Source organism: Macaca mulatta, chromosome 7 (assembly GCF_049350105.2).
Source record: "Macaca mulatta isolate MMU2019108-1 chromosome 7, T2T-MMU8v2.0, whole genome shotgun sequence".
Classification (NCBI taxonomy): domain Eukaryota; kingdom Metazoa; phylum Chordata; class Mammalia; order Primates; family Cercopithecidae; genus Macaca; species Macaca mulatta.
In genome coordinates, this window is record NC_133412.1 from 45,821,831 (window position 1) to 45,833,368 (window position 11,538).

Here is an 11,538-nt window from a genome sequence, read left to right on the forward strand (position 1 = left end):
GTTTTTTGGGGAAGGCCATATGTCACTAACACAATGTCTCCGAAGCTGGATTGACGTGTGGAAAACCCCTTTCCCTTCTAGTTTTGGGAGACTTGCTCTTGGCTCCCAGGAGGGGTGATTCCCTGACTTTGACACCCAAGGCACCTTGGCACAAAAGCCTTGTGGGACGGAAAAACAAATTCGTTTTTATGTCCTCTTCTCCTTTTCCACCTTTCAGCATAGACTTAACTCCCTTAAGCCCAGACACCTGTTGGGACCTGACCTTCAATAATTGGCTACCGGTGTGTCAGGCAATCTGGACTTTCCAGTGATGCCACTGAGATGGAACCCCTCGAAAAAGCAGTGGTTCCGTTTCTAGATTGTGGATCTTCAGAAAAATTCTGTCATTTTCATTTCATTTCCTGAAGGTCAGGGTCAACTCGTGAAACATTGTTAAACAACATGCTAAATGTGAAATATCAACCTCACTCTCAACTTTCCCTGTTTAGAGCATCAGATGAGGACTTCATTTGGGTTTTACAGTGGCTTTCTGATTTTGGGTAGTCCATTGAAGAAGGGAGTTTGAAAGTCACTGCATACTGTTAACGATTGTCTGCCCATGTCCTGCCTGAAATGCCATGATTGTTTATGGACAGTATCTTTAATACAGCTGGATACAGTTTGGCTTGGGGAAAAAAAGAAATAATATTTTATATATGTTTGGTTAAATGAAATATTTCAATTCATTTCACCTGTTTCTTTTTACTTTTTCTCTTTTTTGGAGTCAGGGTCGCCCTCTGTCACCAAGGCTGGAATGCAGAGTTGCAGTCAGCACTCACTGAAACCTCAACCTATCAGTTTTAAAAGATCCTCCTGCCTCAGCCTCCCCAGTAGCGTAGCTGGGACTACAGGTGCGGGCCACCACTCCCGGCTAATTAATTTTTGTAGAGACAGGGTCCCACTATGTTGCCCCGTCTGTTGTCCAACTCCTGGCCCGAAGTGATCCTCCTTCTTCGACCTCCCAAAGTGCTAGAATTACAGGCATGAGCCACAGCCCCTAGCCTTTGCCCTCTTTTTTTTTGTTTGTTTTTGAGACGGAGCCTTGCTCTGTCTCCTAAGCTGGAGCGCAGTGGCGCCATCTCGGCTCACTGCAACCTCTGCCTCCCAGGTTCAAGTGATTTTCCTGCCTCATCCTCCCATGTAGCTGAGATTACAGGCACGCGCCACCACACCCAGTTAATTTTTTGTATTTTTAGTAGAGGCGGGGTTTCACCACGTTGGCCAAGCTGGTTGCAAACTCCCGACCTCAAGCGATCTGCCTGCCTCTGCCTCCCAAAGTGCTAGGATTACAGGCGTGAGCTACGGTGGCCAGCCCTTTTTCCCTTTTTAAAATGTGGTTACTAGAAAATTTAAAATTACATATGTGGCTCGCATTGTATTTCTGTTGGGAAGCACTGCTCTAGACGTTATTACCAATACAGTACTTGTGTATTACAGCAGTCGTGTATCACAGTATTAGTTATTACAATACTGTCTTTGCGATCCCTACACACGGGGCTGGCTTCAGGGGTGTGGGCAGTGCAGTCGCACAGGGCCCCACGTTCAGAAGGGCCTCGCCCTTGGTTTAACGCTCTGCTCTCATTGCCTTGAAACCCTTACTTTTACCTTTGAATTTGAGTTTTCTAAGCGAAGTCTCACAGGACAATGGAGACTGCGCCAGGGGCTTGAAGGCTCGGGTCAAGCCCGCCCCGCCTCCCTCCCTCCTAGGGATGACTCCCAGTGTCTCTGGCTGGGGCCTGCCTCTCGCTCGCCGCTCCTGCCCGGCAACGGCTGCCATTTTCCCCCCAGGCAAGGTCCTGGGCGAGGCTCCGGGGAGGGTCAGGGTGCGCGTCCCGCCGTGTGGTAGGGCGGGGTATGCTGATGGCCACGCATCCCTTCCCCGGGCTTCCCCGGCCCACCTGGATCTAGGGACTGAGCGCGACTGACGCAGAGGTCGCAATACCGCTGGGGGCTGCCTGGTGCCATGGGGTTGGGCCGCGGGCCCACGGGGAGAGACACCTGGTCAGACTTCTGCAGGCCTCTCCCCGCCAGGGAGCGCACGGCAGCGGTGCCCAAGGGCTGCAGGCAGCGGAACGCACGCGCCCGGCGTCGCTGAGGGCCTGCGCCGGCCCCAGAGTATCCGCGTGCCCGAGGGAGCGCGCCCGCCTCTGGCTCCGAGCTTGGGGGAGGGGCGGCGGGGGGAGGGAGGATCCTCTTTCCCTGCTTCCAACCTTCCTGAGTCTTTGCTGTGCTGTTTGTCTCTTCTGGCTAGTCAGAGCAGCCTCTGGGGACAAGACGTAACATACGAATTGGGTAACTCGGTGATTCCACATTGCACAATATGAAGATAAATGGTAAAATTCGTGCTAATAATTTAAAATTGTATTTTTTCTTTATTTAGACATTTTCATAAGTAGCATATAAAAAGCACAAAAAGTCCAGAGAGAGAAGGCTAGAATCTAGGTAAAAGCTTTTACTTGCCTTTTGAATAAGGCATCCTGATTTTGCACTGGGCCCACAAATTATGTAGCCAGTCCTGCTTCCATAATCTAAATTTCAAGCACCCTAGGCTCTGACCACTACTTTTGGGTTGTCCAGAACCACAAGTCCAGCAACCCTTTGATTCCAATAGGACCTACAATTAATTGATCTTACCACCTTTTCTCTGGATATATATATGTGTGTGTGTGTGTGTGTATCTCCTGGCTTCCCTCCTTTCGGGCTTAAATTTCATTGTCCACTGTTATGGTCATTCCTGTGGATACACCCTGAACTCCCTTGCCACGTCTCCATTCACAATACCCATCTGGCCCACTCTAGTAAAGCCCAACTCTCTGCTCTGTGCGGTCTCTTAGGCTCCACTAGGCAGCCCTGGGTGCCTCACTCTGCAGTCTCCAAAGAGCAACAAGAGGGGAAGCCCTGGTGTGCAAGAGCTCTTCATACCTCTGCTTTAAAGTCATACTCCCCAAGTTCCATTGGCCGGCACAAGTCACAGGGCCAAGCTCAGCCTCAAAGGGTGGACAAATAGATTCCATCTCTTGATGAAAGAAGCTACAGAGTTACATTGTTAAGGGGCTCATGTACATAGATGGAGAAAATTTGTGGCAATTTTTTCAATCTACCACAGACTTTAAAAGGAAAGAAAGTATATCTTAATCTTTCTCCTCCCGGGAGGTATGTTAGTTTCTGCAAATCCGACTACTGTCTCCGGGAACCTCAGTTATTGAGATAACAGGAAGGAGAGGGGCAACTTTGTCAAATCATTAGATTCTCCAGAATTATGTTGGTCTGGTTACCATACATAAGGTGACTACTGCTTAAAAAACTTTTTTTTTTTTTTTAAGACAGTGTCTCAGTTTGTTGCCCAGCTGGAGGGATTACAGCTCAGTGCAGCCTCGCCCTCCAGGGCTCAGGTGACCCTCTCACCTCAGCCTCTTGAGTAGCTGGGACTACAGGTGCTTACCACCACGCCCAGCTAGGTTTTTTGTTTGTTTGTTTGTAGAGACAGGGTTTTGCCATTTTGCGTAGGCTGATCCTCGAACTCCTGGGCTCAAGCTATCTGCCCGCCTCAGTCTCCCAAAGTGTTGGGATTACAGGCATGAGCCACCATGCCCGGCCCCCACAAAAAATCTTTTAAACATCTATTGAGTACAATGTTTTGCATGGATTATAAAATACTTGCTCTATTTCCTCATTATCATTGAGGAAATAGAGACAAAGTAGTTAAAATATATGCATGAAGTCACACAAGTAGGAAGCGGCAGAATCCAGATTTGAATACAGGTCTGTTTCAAGTCAGAGCATGCAACCACTATGCTATGGTATCTCCTAATGCAGTTTGTTTCTAAAATAAGGCTGGCTTCATGTGGCATAAACGTGGTGATAAATACAGATGGTTCCTGACTTATGATAGCTTGACCTGGGATTTTTCCACTTTATAATAGTACAAAAGCAATACACATTCAGTAGAAACTGTACTTCAGGTTTTAAGTTCTGCTCTTTTCCCAGACTATGGTACTGGCATATGTGGTAGGACACTCTCCCATGCTGGGCAGCACCAGCGAGCCCCAGCTCCCAGGCAGCCACTCGATCATGAGAGTAGACACCTGATACTCTACAGTGGACTGTGTTGCCAGATGATTGTGCGCAACTGTAGACTAATGTCAGTATTCTGAGCATGGTTAAGGTAGGCTGGGCTAAGCTGTGATGTTCAGTAGGTTAAGTGTATTAAATGCATTTTCAACTTGCATATTTTCAATTTACAATGGGTTTATTGAAACATAGTCCCATCCTAAGTTGAGAAACATTTGTAGTGTTTTTCAAAAAAGTTTCATTCTATAACTTTATTACATGTCAACTACATATCCACTTAACTTCTTTAGTGAAACATGATGAAATTATTTGTACATATTATATCCCAAGGAGTCAGAGACAGAGACATAACATATAATAGCATAGTAATGTTAGACCCCATACTAGATGGTAAAGTAGATTGTAAAAGTCATAACTTGTGTATTACCATTTAATGTACTTTTTAATCTTTTTTTTTTTTTTTTTTGAGGCAGGATCTCATTCTGTTGCCTAGTCTGGAGTGCAGTGGTGTGATCATGGCTCACTGCAACCTCAACCTCCTGGGTTCAAGCGATCCTCCCACCTCAGCTTCCCAAGTAGCTGGGACTACAGGCACACGCCACCATGCCTGGCTAATTTTTTGTATTTTTTGTAGAGACGAGGTTTTGCCATGTTGCCCAGGCCACTCTCCAACTCCTGGGCTCAAGCAGCCCTCCTGCCTCAGCCTCCCAGAGTGTTGGGATTATAGGCGTGAGCCACCACACCTGGCCTTAATCTTCAAAGAAAGAAAGATTGTTCTAAAATCTCAGAGAGATATTCTAAAATTTATTATTGAATAGGTAGGACATGTACACAGTACAGTAGTCCCCCATTATCTGTGATTTCACTTTCTGTGGTTTTGTTTACCGGCAGTCAACTGCCATCTGAAAATATGAAATGGAAAGTTCCAGAAATAAACAATTCGTAAGTTTAAATTTTGTGCCATTCTGAGTAGGATGAAGAAATCTCTTACTGTCCTGCTTTCTCTGTCTGGGATGTGAATCATCCCTTTGTCCAGAGTATCCATGTTGTATGTGCTACCAGCCTGTTTGTCATTTGGTACCCATCTTTGTTTTGAGATGAACAAACATACTATACATAGGGTTCAGTACTATCCAAGGTTTTAAGCATCCACTGAGGATTTTGAAACATGTCCCCCAAGGATAAGGGGGGCTTCTATATACAATTTAAAAGGCACACATATATAGCAAACAGTTTGGTGGCTTTCCACAAGGTTTTTTTTTTTTTTTTTTTTTTTGAGACGAAGTCTTGCTCTGTTGTCCAGGCTGGAGTGCAGTGGCACAATCTTGGCTCAATGCAGCCTCCACCTCCCAGATTCAAGCGATTCTCCTGCCTCAGCCTCCCAAGTAGCTGGGATTACAGATGTGTGCCACCATGCCTGGCTAATTTTTGTATTTTTAGTAGAGAGGGGGTTTCACCATGTTGGCCAGACTGGTTTTGAACTCCTGACCGCAAGCGATCCACCCGCGTTGGCCTCCCAAAGTGCTGGCATTACAGGGGTGAGCCACTGTGCCCAGTCGCTTTCCACAAGTTAAACATAAAATTTACATGTGACCTACCAATGCTGCTCCTTGGTATATAACAAAAATAATAACGAGCTCAAGCAAAAACTTGTACACAAATGTTCATAGCAACTTTATTTGCAATAGCTAAGAGGTAGAAACAACCCAAATGTTCATCAATAGATGAATGGATCAGCAAAGTGTGGTATAGCCATACAATGGAATATTATTTAGCTACCAAAAGTAATGAAGTACTGATGCAGGATACAACATAGATGAACCTTAAAAACCTTGAAAATATTTTGCTAAATGAAGCCAGACACAAAAGACCACACAATGTATGATTCCATTTATATGCAATATACAGAATAGACAAATCATAGAGACATAAAGCAGATTAATGGTTTCCAGTGGCTGGGGGGCAGAGGAGTGACTGCTTTATGAGTACAGGGTTTCTGTTTGGGGTGATGAGAATGTTCTGGAGCTAGATAATTGTGATAATGACATAACTTTGTAAATGTACTGAATGTCACTGAATGGGATACTTCTAATGATTACAATGGTAAATTTTATGTTATAGGCATTGTACTACAAAAAGAAGCCTGAAAAGGGGTACACAAGAATATAGAGTAAAAACTGAGAGGCTGACTTGGGGTTCACTGCCTGTGAGTTAGCACTGGTCTGCAAGGAGCACTCTCATTCAATAAAATATTGCTGTCTATACATATATTTTAAAAAACACAAAACGAAGACAGCAAAAAACCTTAAGTCTTCCTCACATCCCTGTCTTCTAGCGCCTAACTGCTTTCTCCAGAAGTCACTCCTGCTATCAATTTGTTCTATATTTGTACTGACAAATTCTGTGCATCTATGAACACATATATTTATATTTAGTTTAACAATATTTTCATATAATTATAAAATATTGCAGTATCATATACCTACTGTATTTTTTTCCCTTTTGTTCCCCAACCCCTCCGTATGGAGATTCCTCCCTTTCACTACCAACACAGAACTAACCCATTCTTTTACATAACTATTCAATGTTCCTTTGTTTGAAAGTTTTAAAATTTGTTTATCCTTGTTTGATAGAAATTTCGGTGCTTTCCAATCTTTTGTTTTCTTTTACTTTACAAATATCTTGTGAGTAGTTACCCTAAATCAGGGATTAGCAGACTACAACCCAGGGACCAAATCTGATCCACCACTTGTTTTTGTCTGACCTGCAGGTTAAGAATAATTTTTCGTTTTTAAGTGGTTGAAAAAAGTTTTAATTTCTATTGCTCAGGTTGGAGTGCAATGGCACGATCTTGGTTCCCTGCAACCTCCGCCTCCCAGGCTCAAGCAATCCTCCTACCTCAGCCTCTCAAGTAGCTGGGACTACAGGCACTCACCATCATGCCTGACTAATTTTTGTACGTTTTGAAGAGATGGCATTTCATCATGTTGCTCAGGCTGGTTTCAAGTTCCTTAACTGGAGTGATCTCAAAGTGCTGGGATTACAGGTATGTACCACCTTACCCCATAACCCACTTTTCACATGTATGAATGTATCCACAGGACAAATTTTTTTAAAGTAAAACTGTTAGGTCAAAGGCAATGTGCATTTCATAATTTAATAAATATTACCAAATTGCTCTCCACAGAGGTTAAATCACTTTACACAGTTTGACCAACACTGTATGTTTTCAAACTTTTTGCTCTTTCACAATATGATAGTTTTAAAAAATGTATAGCACAAGCTATCATTTATGAGACAGAGATTTGAACCCTGATTGAATATTTACAAATATTAAGGAATTGCTGTTAATTTTTTAGATATAATGACAGTATTTTGGAACACTGAATAGGTATATTGGAAGATACTTTGCTTAGATATGATGATATTTTGGTTATATATTATTGAAAGATATAGACTAAAATAATTATTAATGAAATAATGCAATGTCTGGGATTTGCTTCAAAATAATAGAATGGGAGTGTGTGTGGGATGGGGTATGGATGAACCATGACTGACTATGAATTTATGATTGTCAAATCTGGGTGACGTGTACTCTACAGTTTTCTCTTCTTTTGTGTATGTTTGAACCTTTCCAAATAATAAAAAAAATTCACTTGCAAAAAAAAAGGAATGACCGAGAGGAGAGTAATTGGAAACAATGAATCCAGACAGTTCTCTTTAGGAATTTTGATATTTAAAAAAGAAGGGGAAAAAGGCCACTAGCTAGCAGGATCAACAGAAAGATATATTTTAAAAACAAATTTAATTATTCAAGTATTGCATATGGGTGGAATATGCACAGCACAATGAATGATCAGTAAGTGAACATCCCTAAATATGAAAGAAAAGGTTTACTTATTGGATTTTTTGGTAAACATTTTGTTGATGTATAACTTACATATAGTAAAGTGCGTAAACATTAAGTATACTAAACTTGATGGATTTCAATAATGAGTTATCCCCATGGAACCAACACCCGAAGTCAAGAACAGAGTTGTAAATCACTGTGGTGTCTGCAGGGAAAAAAAAAAAAAAAAAGAATAGAGCTGGGTGTAGTGGTGTTTACCTGTAATCCCAGCTACTTGGGAGGTTGAGGCTGGAGGATCACTTGAACTCAGGAGTTTGAGGCTGCAGTGAGCTGTGAACATGCCATTGCATTCCAGCCTAGGTGATAGAGAGGGATCCGGTCTTTAAAAACAAAACAAAACAAAAACAGAAAACATTTCCAGAATACTAGAAGCTTCTTCCTTATCTCCTTCCAGTCAAGCAGTCAATACTCCCCACAAAAGGTAAACTCTCTTGCCTTCTTTTGAACTTTATATAAATGGAATCAGTACAGTAGTGACTGTTTTGTGTCTGGCTTATTCTGCTCAAGATGATGTCTGGACATTCATCATGTTGTTGCATGTAAAGGGCATTCATTCTCTTTTTCATGTATACAAATACATAATAGTAGAACATTCTAATGTATGAATATAGCAACAATTTATCCATTCTACTGGTCATGGACATTTGAGTTTTTCCAGTTTGGGACTATTACCAACAGGGCTGCTATAAACACCCTAGTATATGCTTTTTGGTATACATATGCACTCATTTCTGTTGGGTATATACATAGGAGAAGAATTGCTGGATAATAGAGTATGCATCTTTTTCACTGGTGGGCACCACTTTTCCAAAGTAGCCGCATCAATTTCTATTCCCACCAGCAATGTATGAGAATTGTTATGATCAGTTTTTTAAAGTTAGACACTCCAGCAAGTGGACATCAGTATCTCATCGTTGTCTTAATGTGTACTTCCCTGATGACTAATAATACTAAACTCTTTTTTAAAATATGCCTATTGAGCATTTGAATATACTCTTTGGGAAAGTGATTGTACAAGTCTCTTGTTCATTTTCCCCCTTGGCAGACTTTTTCATAGTGATTTGTCGGAGTTCTTTATATATTTTGGATCTGAGTCCTTTGTTGGATACACAACACACACACACATATAAAATAAATATTTATATTATTATATATTATATAAATAAATTATATATAACATAAATATTTTCTCTCTATAGTGTGTATCCTCTATGTTCTTCTTCCTTCTCAAGATTGTCTTTGCTATTCTTCATTCTTTGTAATTTCCATATAAATTCTACTGAGCTTTTTTACTTCTACCAAAAGAAAAAAAAATAGGATTTTGAGTGACATTGCATTGAACCCAACGAATAATTTGGGAAGAACTGACATTTTTACAATATTGTGTCTTCCAAAGTATACATGTTTAACTATCCCTCCATTTACTTAGGTCTTTAACATTTTAATTTAATTTAATTTTTTTTTTTTGAGACAGGGTCCTCCAGGCTGGAGTGCAGTGTCACGATCCCGGCTCACTGCAACCTCCGCCTCCGGGGTAACAGAAAAACCTGTTGACCAAGCAAAGTAAGTCTGAGTACTTATTTTAGTACTTACTTTTAAAGTAAGTGGGTAGGGCATAAGTTGTATTAGCCTTACTGCAGAAAGGAAGAACACTACCTTGATAGAGAATTAGTAGTATGTCAGAGGGAGATTTCGAGAATGGATATTTGTAGGATTTGGGGGGTCTGGGCTCAAATGGTTTAAGATGGTCTTACAAAGAAAGAAACTGATGGGAATTATGCACAGTTTCTAACATTTAGAAGAGTTAGGATTAGTAGACACAGCGAAGTAAAGGTCTCCACACAAGCCTTGATAAATAAACTATCATATACGGGAGCTTTTTGCCTATTTGAGCAGTCTGTTATCCTGACAGGAGAGTTCTTTGGCCAGATGAGCAAACTGTTTTCCCCAATATGTTAATTTCTTGAAGCAAACAATAAATGTTGGTTTACCACGTTATCTTCCTGGGCAAGAATTTCCTAGAAGACTGTGTCATGTTGACCCAAGTGGTCTTAGTCCTCAGTCAACAATACCAACTTCTTAGCTGAAATCTCCTGTCTCATAAAAGTGGAGACCTATTTTTGCTGTCTGTCCTTTCTATACTGTAATTTTACTGTGGGTAGGGTGTAAATCTTATACTCCTGAATGTGGGGTTTGTTTATTTTTACATATTTGTAGCCAAATATATATTAATTATTACTTATAATATTTGCTTTTATTTTCTGCTTTTTAAAAACTTAATAGTGTATCACAATAATTTTCACATTATATTATACAATCTTTATAAAAACTATTTTGATGGTTCTATTATCAAGATTGTTGAGGTTATATCATTAGCTAGATTCCAAGAAATTGAATCACTAAGACAAAAGGTATAAACCTTCATAATGTATATTCATAAATATATTATGAATATATATTCATAAATATTATCAATTGCTTTCCCACACTTGATCTTAGCCAAAAGGCTGAGAAGCGATCAATTGCTTTCCTAAATAATTTTACCAATTTCCACACCTTTCAGCCGAATATGAGGAGTCCTATTTTACCAAACTCTGTAACACTGGATATTAATATTTTAAAAAATACTTGCTAATTTGCTGTTGTAACTGTTATCTTATTGTTATATGGATTTATATTTGTTTGATTCCTAAAAATGTTCAGATTATTTTCATACACTTGTTTGCTGGTTCTATTCAATTCTTAAATTATTTGTTGTATTTTTCAAAATTGTACTCAGGTCATCAGGTGGAGAAAATTAATTAATCGCATTTCTCAGTTCATAGTTTATTGTCCTCACAGGTTAGTACAATTGTTCTCTTGAAATTTTTCTTTTTTCTCCCTTCTTCTCTGATTCCTACCATACATATTTATTCTTTTTTTTTTTTTTTTTTTTTTGAGATGGAGTCTTGCTCTGTCTCCCAGGCTGGAGAGTGCAGTGGCATGATCACGGCTTACTGCAACAGCTGGCTCCCAGGTTCAAGTGATGCTCCTGCCTCAGCCTCCTGATTAGTTGGGTTTACAGGCGCCCACCACTACGCCTGGCTAATTTTTTGTATTTGTAGTAGAGACAGGGTTTCAGCATGTTGGCCAGGCTGGTCTTGAACTCCCAAACTCAGGTGATCCATCTGCCTCAGTTTCTCAAAGTGCTGGGATTACAGGTATGAGCCACCGCACCTGGCCCATACATACCCATTCTAAAGCATTTGTTATACATCCTTAAATATATACATTGCATGTATCCTTAGAAAACATGTATTATTATATTGTTTGTATATGCTATTTAATGAATAGAATCTAGTTATAAATCTCATTCTGTTTCCCCACTTTTGCACTTAACCCTATGTTTGTGAGGCCCATCAATGGTGTTTTATGCATATCTATTCCATCACTTCTTTCTCCAGCATTGTATTTTCATAGTGTACTACATATTAGTTGCAGCGACACTAGTTGCTGTAATAAACAAACCCCAAAGCACA

General features: G+C 40.6%; 1 pseudogene; it reads right to left on the reverse strand.

Annotated features, from left to right (window-relative positions):
- Positions 1-10,409: 10,409 nt before the first annotated feature.
- On the reverse strand, positions 10,410-10,539 carry LOC114679974 (U2 spliceosomal RNA; annotated as a pseudogene).
- Between the last annotated feature and the right edge of the window lie 999 nt (positions 10,540-11,538).